The following is a 17,457-nucleotide window of genomic DNA, read 5'->3' on the forward strand; positions in this document are numbered from 1 at the left end:
GTACAACCTGGTCAGGGTCAGAGAGGGGGATGAATGGAAAACGGCTTTTAATACCCCTAACGGGCATTTCGAGAATCTCGTTATGCCTTTCGGCCTGATGAATGCTCCGGCCGTCTTTCAGCATTTTGTTAATAGTATTTTCTACCACTTAATGGGGAAATTTGTTTTGGTGTATCTTGATGATATTTTGATTTTTTCCCCTGATGTTCAGACCCATCAGGATCATCTTTTTCAGGTTCTGCAGATACTGCGGGAGAATAAACTGTATGCCAAGCTAGAGAAATGTCTTTTTATGGTATCGGAGATTCAATTTCTTGGTTTTCTCCTCTCTGCTTCTGGTTTTCGCATGGATCCTGAGAAGGTCCGTGCTGTACTTGAGTGGGAGCTTCCTGAGAATCAGAAGGCATTGATGCGCTTTCTGGGTTTTGCCAACTACTACAGAAAGTTCATTTTGAATTATTCCTCTGTTGTCAAACCCCTTACTGACATGACAAAAAAGGGGGCGGATTTTTCCTCTTGTTCGGAGGAGGCGCTTGCAGCCTTTTCTAAGATTAAAGAGAGTTTTGCGTCTGCTCCCATCTTGGTGCATCCCGATGTTTCCTTACCTTTTATTGTTGAGGTGGATGCTTCCGAGGTGGGTGTGGGTGCAGTTTTGTCCCAGGGCCCTTCTCCTGCCAAATGGCGACCCTGTGCCTTTTTCTCTAAAAAACTCTCCCCGGCAGAGAGAAACTATGATGTGGGAGATAGGGAGTTGTTGGCCATCAAGTTGGCTTTCGAGGAATGGCGTCATTGGTTGGAGGGGGCCAGGCACCCTGTCACCGTTTTTACCGACCATAAGAATCTGGCATACTTGGAGTCGGCCAGGCGTATGAATCCGAGACAGGCCAGATGGTCTCTGTTCTTCTCCAGATTCAATTTTGTCGTTACATTCCGCCCTGGGATCAAAAATGTGAAGGCTGATGCTCTCTCTCGCTGTTTTCCGGGAGGAGGAAACTCCGAGGACCCGGGTCCCATTTTGGCGGAGGGGGTAGTTGTTTCTGCTCTTTATTCCGATTTGGAGGCCGAGGTCCAGGCTGCCCAAACTGAGGCACCTGCCCGTTGTCCTTCCGGGAAGTTGTTTGTGCCTCCTGAGCTACGTCACAAACTCTTTAAGGAGCATCATGATACGGTTCTTGCTGGTCACCCCGGGAGTAGAGCCACGGTTGATCTCATTGCTCGGAGATTTTGGTGGCCGGCTCTTCGTAAGTCGGTGGAGGGTTTTGTGGCTGCTTGTGAGACGTGCGCTCGCGCTAAGGTCCCTCGTTCACGACCTTCAGGTTCCCTTCTCCCGTTACCCATACCTTCCCGTCCTTGGACACACCTGTCCATGGACTTTATCACGGATCTTCCTCGTTCCTCGGGGAAGTCGGTGATCCTGGTGGTCGTGGACCGTTTTAGCAAGATGGCTCATTTCGTTCCTTTCCCTGGTTTACCCAATGCTAAAACGTTGGCGCAAGCTTTTATCGACCATATTGTTAAATTGCATGGCATTCCCTCTGATATTGTTTCCGATAGAGGCTCGCAGTTTGTGTCCAGGTTCTGGAAGGCTTTCTGTTCTCGCCTGGGGGTTCGGCTGTCCTTCTCTTCTGCTTTTCACCCGCAGTCGAATGGTCAGACTGAGTGCCTCAATCAGAATCTGGAGACATATTTGCGCTGTTTTGTGGCAGAGAACCAGGAGGATTGGTGTTCTTTTCTCCCTCTTGCTGAGTTTGCTTTGAACAACCGTCGTCAGGAATCTTCTGATAAGTCACCATTCTTTGGTGCATATGGGTTCCATCCGCAGTTTGGGACATTCTCGGGAGGGGCTCTTTCGGGTTTACCTGAGGAGGAGAGATTTTCCTCGTCTTTGTCTACCATTTGGCAAAAGATTCAGAGTAATCTTAGAAAGATGAGTGAGAAGTATAAGCGTGTGGCTGATAAGAGACGTGTGCCTGGTCCGGACCTGAATGTGGGTGATCTGGTGTGGTTGTCTACTAAAAATATTAAACTGAAGGTTCCCTCCTGGAAATTGGGTCCCAAGTTTATTGGGCCTTATAAAATTTTGTCAGTCATCAATCCGGTTGCCTTCCGTCTTGATCTTCCACGGGTTTGGAAGATACATAATGTATTTCACAGATCTCTCTTAAAACCATATGTCCAGCCCCCGGTACCCTCCTCTTTGCCTCCTCCTCCGATTTTGGTTGATGGCAATCTGGAGTTTGAGGTTTCCAGAATTGTGGACTCTCGCATTGTCCGCGGTTCTCTTCAGTACCTCGTTCATTGGAAGGGTTATGGTCCTGAGGAGAGGATGTGGGTTCCGGTGTCGGACATTAAAGCCACTCGCCTCATCAGGGCATTTCATAGGGCTCATCCTGGGAAGGTGAGTCCTGGGTGTCCGGAGTCCACCCGTAGAGGGGGGGGTACTGTCACTACCAGAGCTTTGAGAAGTTCTCACAGCTCTGTGTCTCCACCCCTGCGATGATGTCACTTAGAGCTTGGAGGTGTTCTCACTGTTCTGTTTCTCCGCCCCTGTGATGAGGTCTTTACTCTCAGCTGTTTCTCCTGCAGTTGATTTTCCTGCCTTTAAATCACCCCTCCTCCTGTTGCAGGGCGTGGATTATATTTCTCATTTCAGTTGTAGCTCTGGCTTGAGTAACTTCACTTGTAAGCTATCAGTTCACTGGACCTGGTTTCTGCTGCAGCAAGCACTCCGGATATTGCCAGCTGTCCTTGGATCCGTCTTCTCTGCGGCTGCATCTCCTTCAGCTAAGTGTGCAGATATTGTTGTTTACCTGATTATTTTCTGACTGGATCTGAGGTGGCCACGGTTCCCTCCATATACTGAGTAGGGCACCGGTGGCCGTGCCCCTTCCACTATTGTAGGGGTTACAGTGGCCATCAGTCTGAGGTACGCGGGCATGCCTCCTTCCACCATTTGGATCCAGGCATGTGCTTTAGCAGCATAGGGAGAGCTTTGAGGGTCTGACAGGGGTCACCCATTATCTTCCCTAGTTTGGGTCCGGTCAGTAGCTCTTTTCACTGTGTTTGCTCTTGTTACCCTCAAACAGCCGTGACAGATATTTATCTCACCCAGCATGGGTATATGTAAAATGACACCCCAAAACACATTCCCCAACTTCTCCTGAGTACGCGATACCACATGTGTGACACTTTTTTGCAGCCTAGATGCGCAAAGGTGCCCAAATTCCTTTTAGGAGGGCATTTTTAGACATTTGGATCCCAGACTTCTTCTCACGCTTTAGGGCCCCTTAAAAGCCAGGGCAGTATAAATACCCCACATGTGACCCCATTTTGGAAAGAAGACACCCCAAGGTATTCAATGAGGGGCCTGGCGAGTTCATAGAATTTTTTATTTTTTTGCATAAGTTAGCGGAAATTGATTTTTTTTATGTTTTTTCTCACAAAGTCTCACTTTCCGCTAACTTGGGACAAATATTTTAATCTTTCATGGACTCAATATGCCCCTCAGCGAATACCTTGGGGTGTCTTCTTTCCAAAATGGGGTCATTTGTGGGGTGTTTGTACTGCCCTGGCATTTGAGGGTCTCCGCAATCATTACATGTATGGCCAGCATTAGGAGTTTCTGCTATTCTCCTTATATTGAGCATACGGGTAATGAGATTTTTCTTTTTCGTTCAGCCTCTGGGCTGAAAGAAAAAAATGAACGGCACAGATTTCTTCATTCGCTTCGATCAATGTGGATGAAAAAATCTCTGCCCAAATAAAAAGGAGGGGAAAGGCGTCTGCCAGGACATAGGAGCTCCGCCCAACATCCATACCCACTTAGCTCGTATGCCCTGGCAAACCCGATTTCTCCATTCACATCAATCGATGTGGATGAATAAATCATTGCCGGGATTTTTTTTTGGGATTTTTTTTTATATACAAAGTGTTTGCCAAAGCATATGAACACGCCACCTCCTCAGCTCATATGCCTCGGCAAACGTATCTTTTACTGCAGAGGAGAAATCTCGTCTTGCAGCGCCGCATACACCGACTTGTGTGTAATCTGACAGCACCGCAATGCTTCTGTCAGAATGCACATCAGTGCTGCAGCTAGTCGATCGGTTGGTCCACCTGGGAGGTAAAAAAAAAAAAACAGGCCGCAACGCAATAATTTTATTAACTTTATAATAACTTTTGAACAGAACATATAAACTTTATTTAACTTTTGGAACTGAACGTTAACTTTTTTGCTTACTGGTGTTTTTTTTTTTTACCTTTATAGGACAAACCTCTCCTTCCCCATGGGACAATGTGCAAAGCGCAAATCGCCCAAATGTTGTGGCGAAGTGCATTATGCACTTTGTCCCAGGTGAAAGGAGAGGTTTGCAGCAGCTGTGTGTGAATGGGCCCTAATAGCCCTGTGTGCCTGTCCTGGTGAGATGTGATCCCTATGCTAGGTGTACCTGTGTGTGGTACTTCCGGAAACACTCCCCTAAGCATAGGGCAGGGTGGTCAGGGCAGTCAGGACAGAAATAGCGGGTGTCACGCCTTATTCCACTCCTGCTACAGACACGACATCTTTTTCGGGGTGACGATTGGGTTGAGGTACCAGGAACGACATTGGGGAAATGTCGCTCGTGTAGACGGCTAACTACACTGGTGGATGGGGCCACGGAACCTCCTGGATACAGGAGGTTCTCGATGATCTCTTCCTGAAATTTGAGGAAGGATCCTGTTCTCCCAGCCTTACAAAAGAGAACAAAACTATTATACAGAGCCAATTGAATTAAATATACAGACACCTTCTTATACCAGCATCTAGTGCGTCGGGAAACTAAATATGGAGACAACATCTGGTCATTGAAGTCCACCCCTCCCATGTGAAGGTTATAGTCGTGGACTGAGAGGGGCTTTTCAATGACTCTGGTTGCTCGCTCAATTTGGATTGTCGTGTCTGCGTGAATGGAGGAGAGCATGTAAATGTCACGCTTGTCTCTCCATTTCACCGCGAGCAGTTCTTCGTTACACAAGGCAGCCCTCTCCCCCCTTGCAAGACGGGTGGTAACGAGCCGTTGGGGGAAGCCCGGGCGACTAGTTTGCACGGTGCCACAGCAGCCAATCTGTTCTAGAAACAAATGCCTGAAGAGGGCCACACTTGTGTAGAAATTGTCCACATAAAGATGGTACCCCTTGCCAAATAAGGGTGACACCAAGTCCCAGACTGTCTTCCCACTGCTCCCCAGGTAGTCAGGGCAACCGACCAGCTCCAGGGTCTGATCTTTTCCCTCATAGATCCGAAATTTGTGGGTATAGCCTGTGGCCCTTTCACAGAGCTTATACAATTTGACCACATACCGGGCGCGCTTGCTTGGGATGTATTGTTTGAAGCCAAGGTGCCCGGTAAAATGTATTAGGGACTCGTCTACGCAGATGTTTTGCTCTGGGGTATACAAATCTGCAAATTTCTGGTTGAAGTGGTCTATGAGGGGCCGAATTTTGTGGAGCCGGTCAAAAGCTGGATGGCCTCTGGGACGGGAGGTGGTGTTGTCGCTAAAGTGCAGGAGACGCAGGATGGCCTCAAATCGTGCCCTGGACATGGCAGCAGAGAACATGGGCATGTGATGAATTGGGTTCGTGGACCAATATGACCGCAATTCGTGCTTTTTGGTTAGACCCATGTTGAGGAGAAGGCCCAGAAAAGTTTTAATTTCGGAAACTTGGACTGGTTTCCACCGGAAAGGCTGGGCATAATAGTTTCCCGGGTTGGCGGTTATAAATTGTGTGGCATACCGGTTTGTTTCTGCCACGACTATGTCCAAGAGCTCCGCAGTCAAGAACAGCTCAAAAAATCCCAGGGCCGAACCGATCTGAGCTGTCTCAACCCGAACTCCAGACTGGGCGGTGAAAGGGGGAACTAATGGTGCGGCTGAAGTTGGGGGCTGCCAATCAGGATTTGCCAGCACCTCAGGGATTTTAGGGGGTCTACGGGCCTGTCTGTGCGGTGGCTGCGACGGGGTAACTATTGCACGTGCCACCATACCAGCTTCAACTGCCCTTCTGGTACTCGCCACTTCACCATGTTGTACGGCAGTGCTGGTACTAGGTCCAGGGAGGGCTGTGCTGCTGGTGTATGCCTTACCACGTAATCCGACAGCGCCAGCCCCACTCTGCTGCCCTTGAAGCGGTCCTGCGCAACCTGTGGTCTAGCAACACGGAGCCTGGTACGCCTGGTGCTATCAGGGACCTCAACCTCCTCGTCCGAACTTTGAGTCAGACTGCCTCTGCTTTCTACAGGTTCATATTCTGACCCGCTAGATTCATCAGATGAGGGTTCCCATTCCTCATCCGACTGGGTCAGAAGCCTGTAGGCCTCTTTAGAAGAATACCCCTTGTTTGACATTTGGGCTACTAAATTTAGGGGTATTCCCTGAGACTACCCAAGAAAAAAAGCAAGCCTGTCTTACAAATGGGAGGCTAGCGAAGTACCGGAGGCCGCTGCGGTTGATAAAAAATATCAAAACAGATTTTTTTATCGCCGCAGCGCTTGTAAAGTGATTGTGCAGTGATCAAAAAAATATATTTTTTTCGTCACTGCGGCGGGGCGGGCGTGGGTGAACGCACGTGTGGGCGACCGATCAGGCCTGATCGGGCAAACACTGCGTTTTGGGTGGAGGGCGAGCTAAGGTGACACTAATACTATTATAGATCTGACTGTGATCAGTTTTGATCACTTACAGATACTATAAAAGTACAAATGCTGATTAGCGATACGCTAATCAGCGAATCAGTGACTGCGGTGCGGTGGGCTGGGCGCTAACCGATCGCTAAACTACCTAACCAAGGGGCCTAAACTATCCTAAAACCTAACAGTCAATACCAGTGAAAAAAAAAGTGACAGTTTACACTGATCACTTTTTTCCTTTCACTAGGTGATTGACAGGGGCGATCAAGGGGTGATCAAAGGGTTAATTGGGGTGCAGGGGGGTGATCTGGGGCTAAGTGTGTGGTGTTTGGTGCTACTCACTGTGATTCCTGCTCCTCTGCCGAGACCAACCGACCAAAAGGACCAGCAGAGGAGCAGGGAAGCCATTTAACACATTATATTTACTTATATAATGTGTTAACTGGCTTCTGATTGTTTTTTTTTTAAATCATCAGCTTGCCAGCCACGATCATTGGCTGGCAAGCTGATGACCCGACCCCCCTCTAACTATTGCCAGCCCGCGATGCACATGTGCGTGCCGGCTAATCGCGTCATCTCGCGTCTCGCAAGATGACGCATTACTGCGTGACTCTGCCTGCAGCTGCCGCCTTCGGACCGCGATCCTGCATTAGGCAGTCCGGAGGTGGTTAATCACTGTGTAGTAATATTACATTACAATATACCATAGGCCAGGCATGCTCAACCTACGGCCCTCAAGCTGTTGCAAAACTACAACTTCCAGCATTCCCGGACAGCGTACAGCTATCAGCCTACAGCAGGGCATGGTGGGAGTTGTAGTTTTACAACAGCTGGAGGGCTGCAGGTTGAGTATCCCTGCCATAGGCCTTCTTCTCTTTCTCTGGATTTCTCAATATTTTGCTTAAACACATGAACCTTAAAAGGGGTTGTCCTGTTTGCATTCTGTCTTACGAATTCCATTATAAATCTGTTATAACAGAACCTATAACGGAATACCCTAACGTAAGTGTGAACCTGTCCTAATGGAAAACAGACAGATCTGTATGCTTGCCCATAGACTTCTATTATGACAAATCAAAACGGAATGCCTCCTAAAGGCTTCCATTTTGCATTCCGTCTTACGAATTCCGTTATATTCTGTTATAACTCTGTCATAATGGAACCTATAACGGAATACCCTAACGCAAGTTTGAACGCGCCCTTATCCAGAAAGAACTATGTGTTGTTGACCACTTTGTGTTAATAAATACAAAAGTATTATGGGAGTGATACCTTTATTGGCAAACCAGCAAAAATCATATTGCAAGCTTTCATAGCACTGGTCTCCTTCAGGCTGAATTACAAATGCCTAAAAAACACTAAAATACACAAATTAGTGGGTCCAGATGGCATTCACCCCTGAGTTATCAGGGAATTAAGTACCACTAAAGACAAACCTTTATTTTTAATATTAAAAGATTCTTCATTACCAGGCTCTGTTCCACAGGCCTGGTGCATAACAATGGGGTGACAATATTTTAAAATTTAGCCAGGAAACCATAGGTAAGTTTAGCCACCTAACTGTTCTGCCCGAGTTCAGCTCCATCTGTGAGAAAAATACTTAACTGTTTAGCTGCTGATATCTCCTGAATGGTAGCAGCTAGAAGCATGGGGCTTAGTCTTATTTGAAATCTGGCATTCCAGGCTATCATACAATACCAGAATGATAGACCTGCTTTTACTTTTACTTTCAGCTATATTCACGGCATCCCGATTTCTAGCAGTGATATCTTTCTATGTACTGAAGATATTGCTGTCATTCTGGTATTGTATGAAAGCTTTGAATGCCATCTTTCAAACAATACAATGCCCCCTGTCAGTCTGGGGGAGCAGATGCATAGCTGACAGGCTGCAGGAGCAAAGCAAAAATAGTAAAATAAATAGAAATGTGGTATTATCATCATTGTATTGACCTACATCATAAAATTATGTTATTTTTACCACAAAGTGAATACCGTGACTATATACCATAAAATAATGTTAAAATTGCATTTTTTTATTTTTCTCCCTAAAAATTAAATAATACAAGTTATTTACACTATATATACCCCAAATGGTTCCTAAAAAAGCTACATCTCACCCCGAAAAATAAAATTAAACATTTTAAAGAAAAAATTAAACAGTTATCACTGCTGGAACAGTTTTTTAAATATATAAATGCTAAAAAACCTAGGTCTGAGCAGGTAGGTCCCCTAAATAATGGTAAAGGGGGGGTAGTCACTGACGATAAGGAAAAGGCAGAGTTCCATCCTAAATAGTTTTTTTAGCTCTGCATATACAAAAGAAGAGAAAGGAGCTGATATCTGTGGCGCCGGGGTTGTTAGTACATCCAGTGATATACTCAAATGGCTAACTGTAGATATGGTCCAGGAGAAGTTAAATAGGGTAAATGTGAACAAAACTCCTGGTCCAGATGGATTACACCCAAGAGACTGCTTAAAGAGCTCTGTTCAGTCATTGCTGTGCCCCTGTTTATAATTTTTTAGGATTCTCTAGGGACTGGTACAGTGCCAAGTGATTGGCGCAAGGCAAACGTGGTGCCCATATTCAAAAAAGGATCAAGGTCCTCCACAGGTAATTATAGACCAGTTAGTTTAACTTCTGTTGTGGGAAAAATGTTTGAAGGAATCTTAAGGGACTACATACAGGAGTATGTGACTATAAATAATATTATAAGTGACAACTAGCATGGGTTTACCAAGGACAGAAGTTGTCAGACTAACCTGATTTGTTTTCATGAGAAGGTGAGTAGTAGCCTGGACAGAGGGACGGCTGTGGATGTAGTGTTTCTGGATTTTGCAATGGCTTTGTCCCTCAAAGACGCTTAATAAATAAAGTAAGGTCTGGCTTGGAAAGTATAGTTTGTAATTGAAAACTGGCTGAAGGACCGTGTCCAGAGAGTTGTGGTCAATGATTCCTATTCAGAATGGTCACAGGTTATAAGTGGTGTACCCCAAGGGTCAGTGCTGGGCCCTTTATTATTTAATTTATTTATTAATGATATTGAGGAAGGGATAATAGCACCATATATATTTTTGCAGATGACACTAAGCTGTGTCCATAAACTAAAAGCTGACTTGAACACTGGCAATTGAGGTTCAATGTGGACAAATGTAAAGTTATGCATCTTGGTAGTAATAATCACTGTGCTTCATATATCCTAGGTGATGTAGCACTAGGAGAGTCACTTATAGAGAAGGATTTGGGTGTTCTTGTGGATGGTAGATTAAATTATAGTATACTATGTCAATCAGCTGCTTCTAACCCCACCAGGATATTGTCATGCATTAAATGAGGCATGGACTCACGGGGCAGGGATGTAATACTACCACTTTACAAAGCGCTGGTGCGGCCTAATCTGGAATACGCAGTCCAGTTCTGGGCACCAGTACATAGAAAGGATGCACTGCAGCTGGAAAAAGTACAGAGGAGAGCAACTAAAATGATAATGGGCATGGAGGGTCTTAGTTATGAAGAAAGATTAAAAGAATAGAATTTATTTTGTCTTGAGAAGAGACGTCTAAGGGGGGACATGATTAACCTGTACAAGTATATAAATGGACCATACAAAAAATACGCCGAAAAGCTGTTCCATGTAAAATTTGCTCAAAAGACAAGGTGGCACTGCCTCCGACTGAAGAAGAAAAAGTTCAGTCTCCAGAAACGTCAAAGCTTCTTTACTGTAAGGACTGTGAATCCGTGGAATAGACTTCCTCAGGACGTGGTCACAGCAGGAAAATGGACAGTTTCAAAAAGGGTTTAGACGAATTCTTAAAAGTAAAAAACATAAATGCTTATGAAAACGTGTAGAAATCTTAGTCTCACTTTCTTCTGGGATTCGCGTCCCCACCTATCCCTTGGTTGAACTTGATGGACATTTGTCTTTTTCAACTGTATTAACTATGTAACTATGTAACAAAGGGGGGGAATATTATTGGTCCTTAAGGCTCACATTAATTATGCCACTAAGGGGTTAAAAATACAATTGTGTCCCCTGAGTTGTGCGCCAACAAGATTTACTGCAGACACACACTAAAAAACTACAATAAAAAAGTTACATTTTTCCATTTTTTATGTGACTGTTAGGAGGTTAATCTCTATTATGTGCATCAGCATGGGTTTATGAGGGATAAATCCTGTCAAACTAATCTGATCAGCTTCAATGAAAAAAAGTTGTTCCAGACTGGACCAGAGTCATGCTGTGGATGATGTTTGATGGTGTTCTAAGGCATTTGATACTGTGCCACACTAAAGGTTGGTACATAAAATGAGGAAGCTTTTAATGCTATAGCCTCAGTGTCACGGACGTACCGAGACATACGGTCGGTCCCGCGGTGGCAGGAGATCTGTGAGAGTGGCAACACATGGTTTAATCTGACATGTTTTCCTTTTGGATCAAATGACGTCTGTGTTGTTTCTGGTGCTTGCCACACCTTCTTTCCCCAGGTGTGGCTATTGTAGTCATTTTGCCTTCTCTATTTATTGTTGTTTCTCCTATGCTTTGCGGTTTATAGCTTCTGTTGGACTTGCGGTTAGCTTGTGTTTGGTTCTCGGCTGCTGGTTCCTGGTGCTACACTGTGTGGTTGTCAGGCCTAGATAAAATACAGAAAACAATTTTTCTTCCATAATCTGTCCGCATTTTTGCTGTCAATGGTGTAATCCGTGAATTGTGTGATCTGCTTCAATACATAGTGTGGTTGTCAGGCCTAGATATAGGGAAAAATATAAATATAAACTACTTTAGAAAACAGTGTCTGTACCGCAGATTCCAATAATCTGGGCCTAAAATAGTGTCCATATTCTGTGGTGTTCTGTGACATATACAGTACGCCATCCGAAAACCGTTTATTCAGGGCAAATTCCCAAAATCTGGGCCTAATATAGTGTCCATATTCTGTGTGTTTCTGTGACATATACTGTCTTTCCTCAGAAAACTGTATGTTTAGCGGACTGTAAAAAAATTTGCGCCACATCTAGTGACAAAACCATTAATATGAAGAAGGCGAGCACTATGGGACAGGGAAGTGGGCGTGATGCTGATGGTGCACGCAGATGGTCGCAATGAAACTGTGCCTGCTACCAATGCACCAGAAGAGAAAAAAAATCCACCGTACCCAGCTTCATGTCCAACTTAGCTGGGCGGCGCAGGACAGCACTGTCCAAGTCGGACCAGTGCGAACAGTTGGTCGGTTGGATTGCTGAAGATAATGCTTCCAGTCAGTTAAGCACCACCCTCTCTTCCACCAAGTCCAGTCTCTGTAGCCAAGAGTCTGGTCAACCGAATCCTCTCTCTAATCATCCTTCCTCCCACCATGGAGAGGCTTGCCAAATGAGTGATCCCACACTCGGAGATTCCGAGGAGCTCTATCCAGCGCCACTATTACATTTGGCCCTCGCGCCCAGCACGCTTGAAGAGGGACCTGAGATATTGTGCCCCGATTCCCAACCTCTTAATCCTTCACAGTCTCAAGAAGATGACGGTGGTGAACGGCAGTCATTCGTTCACGAGGTGGATGATGATGAGACACAGATACCAAATCACTGAGGTTGTGGTAAGGTCAAGTCAGGAGGATGAGCAGAGTCAGGAAGTGGAAGAGGAGGTGGTTGACAGTGAGGTCACTGACCCAGCATGGGAAGGTGAAAAGCCGAGCAAGGACAGCAGTACAGAGGGGGAGGGATCCGCAGCACCGCAACAGGCTGGAAGAGGCAATGGGGTTGCAAAAGGGAGAAGTCGGCCCTCACCAAACAGGCCCGCAACCTTTACACCAAGCACCCCAATGCATAAATCTACCTTGCCAAGGGGTAGGTGTTTCGCAGTATGGCGCTTTTTTGAGGAAAGCCCAGATGACAAAAGAGTGCCGTACCAAAATGAGCCGGGGTATAAACGCCACCAGCATGATCCGCCACATGGCATCCAAGCACCCTAACAAGTGGGCCGAATGCCTGGGTCCACAATCTGGGTCTGCGGATCACACCACTGCCTCCTCTTCCCCTGTGTTACGCACTGCTGGCCAATCCCCTGTCGAAGGTGCAGGCCCGGATGCCCCTTGCCCTGCACCTGGACCTTCGCATGAACCATCAGCAACAACATCCACTTTCCTGTCCTAGTGCAGTGTCCAAATGTCCATAACACAGTCATTTGAACACAAGCGCAAATACCCTCCCACCCACAGGCCATATCACTAAATGTGCAACTTTCGAAATTACTGGCCCTTGAAATGTTGCCATTTAGGCTTGTGGACACTGAGGCCTTCCACAGCCTGTCAGCAGCAGTCCCTCTGTACGCAGTCCCCAGCTGCCACAATTTTTCATAGTGTGCCGTGCCCGCCTTACACCAGCATGTGTCCCAGAACATCACCCGTGCTCTGACAAACGCAGTTACTGGGAAGGTCCACTTAACCACGGACACATGGACAAGTGCTGATGGCCAGGGATGCTACATTTCCCTGACCGCACATTGGGTGAATGTTGTGGAAGCCGGGAGTGAGTTGTACCCTGGGATGGCACAGGTGCTACACACGCCCAGGATTGCAGGCCCTACGTCCATCAGGGTCTCCACCAGCAGCTATATTACTGGCTCCAAACCCCACTTCTCCTCCGCCGCCTCCTCCTCCACTTCCACCCCCAGCTGCAGTCAGCCATCAGTCGCTAGCTGGAAGCAGTGTAGCACTGCTGTGGGTAAGTGTCAACAGGCCGTGCTGAAGTTGATCTGTTTAGGGGACAAAAAGCACACTGCAGCAGATCTGTGGCAGGGCATAAAGGACCAAACTGAGCTGTGGCTCTCGGCACTCAACCTACAACCAGGCATGGTTGTGTCTGACAATGGCTGCAGAGTCCGTACTTCATTAGGCAACCGAGGAAGGAAGACAAGGGGAACACACAGCAGTTCCAACAAAGGCAGGGCAACACTCTCCAAGGCATGGGACACTTTCATGACACCGCACCATCAACCTTACCCTGAAGCGTGTCCTAGTGGTACAAGGAGGAAAAAGTTTTGGAAGATGGTGAAGGTGTACATAGCAGACCGTGTCAGCGTCCTAAATGATACCTCAGTGCCTTACAACTACTGGATGTCCAAGCTGGACACGTGGCACGAACTTGCGCTCTACGCCTTGGAGTTGCTGAACTGCCCTGCCGCCAGCGTTTTGTCGGAGCGTGTATTTAGTGCTGCTGGTGGCATTATAACAGATAAGCGTATCCGCTTGTCCACTGGCAATGCTGACAGGTTGACTCAGATAAAAATGAACAAGATCTGGATTGCCCCTGACTTCTCAACTCTACCAGAGGAGAGCTGAGCTGATGATGAACAGAAAGGCAATTTTAATCTATCATTTATAATGTACTCAATCTACTGTAGTGTATTCCTATGCATCTTTTCCACCACAAAAAAAAAGAGTATATGGTTGAATCTTGTTTTCTCCTCATCCAGATTGTATATATTCCCTCCACTCAAAATTTTTTAGGGTCTGCTCAACTGCAGGCCCTCAGCTCAGCTGAACAGCATGCACTCGCATATAATGTTTTAGAGCGTCAGCTCACCAGCAGGCCCTTGCATATAATGTTTTAGAGCATCAGCTCACCAGCAGGCCCTCGCCCCTAATGTTTTAGAGGGTCAGCTCAACAGCAGGCCCTTGCATATAATGTTTTAGAGCGTCAGCTCACCAGCAGGCCCTTGCATATAATGTTTTAGAGCATCAGCTCACCAGCAGGCCCTCGCCCCTAATGTTTTAGAGGGTCAGCTCAACAGCAGGCCCTCGCATATAATGTTTTACAGGGTCAACTCACCTGCAGGCCCTCACATATAATGTTTTAGAGTGTCAGCTCACCAGCAGGCCCTCATCCCTAATGTTTTAGAGGGTCAGTTCAGCAGCAGGCCCTTGCCCCTAATGTTTTAGAGGGTCAGTTCAGCAGCAGGCCCTCTCCCCTAATGTTTTAGAAAGTCAGCTCAGCAGCAGGCCCTCACATATAATGTTTTAGAGTTTCATCTCACCAGCCGGCCCTTGCATATAATGTTTTAGAGCGCCAGCTTACCAGCAGGCAATCGCATATGTTTTAGAGCGTCAGCTCAGCAGCAGGCCCTCGCCCATAATGTTTTAGAGGGTAAGTTCAGCAGCAGGGCCTTGCCTATAATGTTTTAGAGGGTCAGTTCAGCAGCAGGCCCTCGCCCCTAATGTTTTAGAGGGTCAGCTCAGCAGCAGGCCATCGCATATAATGTTTTACAGGGTCAACTCACCTGCAGGCCCTCACATATAATGTTTTAGAGTGTCAGCTCACCAGCAGGCCCTCATCCCTAATGTTTTAGAGGGTCAGTTCAGCAGCAGGCCCTTGCCCCTAATGTTTTAGAGGGTCAGTTCAGCAGCAGGCCCTCTCCCCTAATGTTTTAGAAAGTCAGCTCAGCAGCAGGCCCTCACATATAATGTTTTAGAGTTTCATCTCACCAGCCGGCCCTTGCATATAATGTTTTAGAGCGCCAGCTTACCAGCAGGCAATCGCATATGTTTTAGAGCGTCAGCTCAGCAGCAGGCCCTCGCCCATAATGTTTTAGAGGGTAAGTTCAGCAGCAGGGCCTTGCCTATAATGTTTTAGAGGGTCAGTTCAGCAGCAGGCCCTCGCCCCTAATGTTTTAGAGGGTCAGCTCAGCAGCAGGCCATCGCATATAATGTTTTACAGGGTCAACTCACCTGCAGGCCCTCACATATAATGTTTTAGAGTGTCAGCTCACCAGCAGGCCCTCATCCCTAATGTTTTAGAGGGTCAGTTCAGCAGCAGGCCCTTGCCCCTAATGTTTTAGAGGGTCAGTTCAGCAGCAGGCCCTCTCCCCTAATGTTTTAGAGAGTCAGCTCAGCAGCAGGCCCTCACATATAATGTTTTAGAGTTTCATCTCACCAGCCGGCCCTTGCATATAATGTTTTAGAGCGCCAGCTTACCAGCAGGCAATCGCATATGTTTTAGAGCGTCAGCTCAGCAGCAGGCCCTCGCCCATAATGTTTTAGAGGGTAAGTTCAGCAGCAGGGCCTTGCCTATAATGTTTTAGAGGGTCAGTTCAGCAGCAGGCCCTCGCCCCTAATGTTTTAGAGGGTCAGCTCAGCAGCAGGCCATCGCATATAATGTTTTACAGGGTCAGCTGACCAGCAGGCCCTCGTCCCTAATGTTTTAGCGGGTCAGTTCAGCAGCAGGCCCTCGCCCCTAATGTTTTAGAGGGTCAGCTCAGCAGCAGGCCATCGCATATAATGTTTTACAGGGTCAACTCACCTGCAGGCCCTCACATATAATGTTTTAGAGTGTCAGCTCACCAGCAGGCCCTCATCCCTAATGTTTTAGAGGGTCAGTTCAGCAGCAGGCCCTTGCCCCTAATGTTTTAGAGGGTCAGTTCAGCAGCAGGCCCTCTCCCCTAATGTTTTAGAGAGTCAGCTCAGCAGCAGGCCCTCACATATAATGTTTTAGAGTTTCATCTCACCAGCCGGCCCTTGCATATAATGTTTTAGAGCGCCAGCTTACCAGCAGGCAATCGCATATGTTTTAGAGCGTCAGCTCAGCAGCAGGCCCTCGCCCATAATGTTTTAGAGGGTAAGTTCAGCAGCAGGGCCTTGCCTATAATGTTTTAGAGGGTCAGTTCAGCAGCAGGCCCTCGCCCCTAATGTTTTAGAGGGTCAGCTCAGCAGCAGGCCATCGCATATAATGTTTTACAGGGTCAGCTCACCAGCAGGCCCTCGTCCCTAATGTTTTAGCGGGTCAGTTCAGCAGCAGGCCCTCGCCCCTAATGTTTTAGAGGGTCAGCTCAGCAGCAGGCCATCGCATATAATGTTTTACAGGGTCAGCTCACCAGCAGGCCCTCGCCCCTAATGTTTTAGCGGGTCAGTTCAGCAGCAGGCCCTCGCCCCTAATGTTTTAGAGAGTCAGCTCAGCAGCAGGCCCTCACATATAATGTTTTAGAGGGTAAGTTCAGCAGCAGGCCCTCACCCCTAATGTTTTAGAGGGTCAGCTCAGCAGAAGGCACTCGCATATAATGTTTTAGAGCGCCAGCTCACCAGCCGGCCCTTGCATATAATGTTTTAGAGCGCCAGCTCACCAGCCGGCCCTTGCATATAATGTTTTAGAGCGCCAGCTCAGCAGCAGGCCCTCACCCATAATGTTTTAGAGGGTAAGTTCAGCAGCAGGCCCTCGCCCCTAATGTTTAAGAGGGTCAGCTCAACCGCAGGCCCTCGAATATAATGTTTTACAGGGTCAGCTCAAGAGCAGGCCCACAAACTCAAATCTTTTACAGGGTCAGCTCATCTGCAGGCCCAAACCTAAAATCTTTTATAGGGTCAGCTCACCTGCAGGCCTGCAACTCAATGTGAATGAGGCCCTCCTTCATGTAAATATACAGGAAAAAATGTTTTCAATAAATTTTTGCTATCAAATATTTTTTTTTTACTTTGGTTTTGTGCGTAAAACCTTAAGTAGATTGTGGGCCTAGTGATCACTTTAAGCCCTTTTAAGCTGCATCAGCAGCAGCATGGTGATAAAAATGAGTGGCAAGGTGACACGGTGTGGAGATGGCAGCATGAGGAGGCCATATATTGGCACAATGACTGAGTCTGGATAAAAGACTAAGGCCACAGATTGTTTAGAAAGATGCAGATGAAAACAATCTGTGGAGCTGTATCACGGTCACCTGCAGATTAATGCAGACCAGGGCCGTAGCTATAGGGGAAGCAGGGGAAGTTGTAGCTTTGGGGCCCTGACCCAGAAGAGGCCCATCCAGGAGG

This window comes from Bufo gargarizans, chromosome 4 (assembly GCF_014858855.1).
Source record: "Bufo gargarizans isolate SCDJY-AF-19 chromosome 4, ASM1485885v1, whole genome shotgun sequence".
NCBI lineage: Eukaryota > Metazoa > Chordata > Amphibia > Anura > Bufonidae > Bufo > Bufo gargarizans.